The sequence below is a fragment of the Pteropus vampyrus genome, unplaced genomic scaffold (assembly GCF_000151845.1).
Source record: "Pteropus vampyrus isolate Shadow unplaced genomic scaffold, Pvam_2.0 Scaffold120, whole genome shotgun sequence".
Taxonomy (NCBI): domain Eukaryota; kingdom Metazoa; phylum Chordata; class Mammalia; order Chiroptera; family Pteropodidae; genus Pteropus; species Pteropus vampyrus.
The window spans coordinates 3,983,487-3,984,235 of record NW_011888901.1 but is presented as its reverse complement, the minus strand read 5'-3'; the positions used below and the strand labels follow the sequence as shown (position 1 = coordinate 3,984,235).

General features: G+C 35.2%; 1 pseudogene; it reads left to right on the top strand.

Annotated features, from left to right (window-relative positions):
- Positions 1–368: 368 nt before the first annotated feature.
- Positions 369–487, top strand: LOC111743736 (annotated as a pseudogene).
- Positions 488–749: the final 262 nt, after the last annotated feature.

Sequence of the window (749 nt, the reverse complement as noted above, 5' to 3'; positions counted from 1 at the left end):
ATGTCTGTTTTATTCATTGCTTTGTTCTAGAACCTAGCACAGTGTCTGCAGATAGTAGGCACACAATAACTATTTGTTGAGTGACCGAATGAATGAACAAATGGCTGATGAAAGGCTGAAATACACGTTTAATTTTTTAATTTGTGTGCAAATCTGATAAATTCTTAATATTAAATATTTATGTTATGAAACATAATAATGAAAAGTAAACTGTGAACCCACCACACAACTTAAGAGAAAAACTTGTGTACTTCCCCTGTCTCATCCACATTGCTTCTCTAGAAATAAAAACTATCCTGATTTTTGGGTTTATCATTCCCTGGCTTGGTAAAACTATGTTTTAAAAAAATCACAAATGTACATATTCCGTCTATGGCCATGCTACCCTGAACATGCCCGATCCCGTCTGATCTCTGAAGCTAAGCAGGGTCGGGCCTGGTTAGTATTTGGATGGGAGACCACCTAGGAAGACCAAGTATTGTAGGCGTTAAACCACCCCCCCAAACAAATGTACATATTCCATCTTAAATTTTGTGTCTACCATCCTTTGTTCTATAAAATAGTTTTTAAAATCACATATGTATGTGTTCCTAAACAATGTGTTGTCTAGTTTTTGCTTGGTTTCTGAAGTTTATACAGCTTGTTGTTTTTTGCTTCTGGCTCTTTTCACTCCATATTATGTTTCTAAGTTTCACTGAAGCAATAGGTTTCTTTTCATTGCTTAATGATAAATAGGCCATCATCTGAAT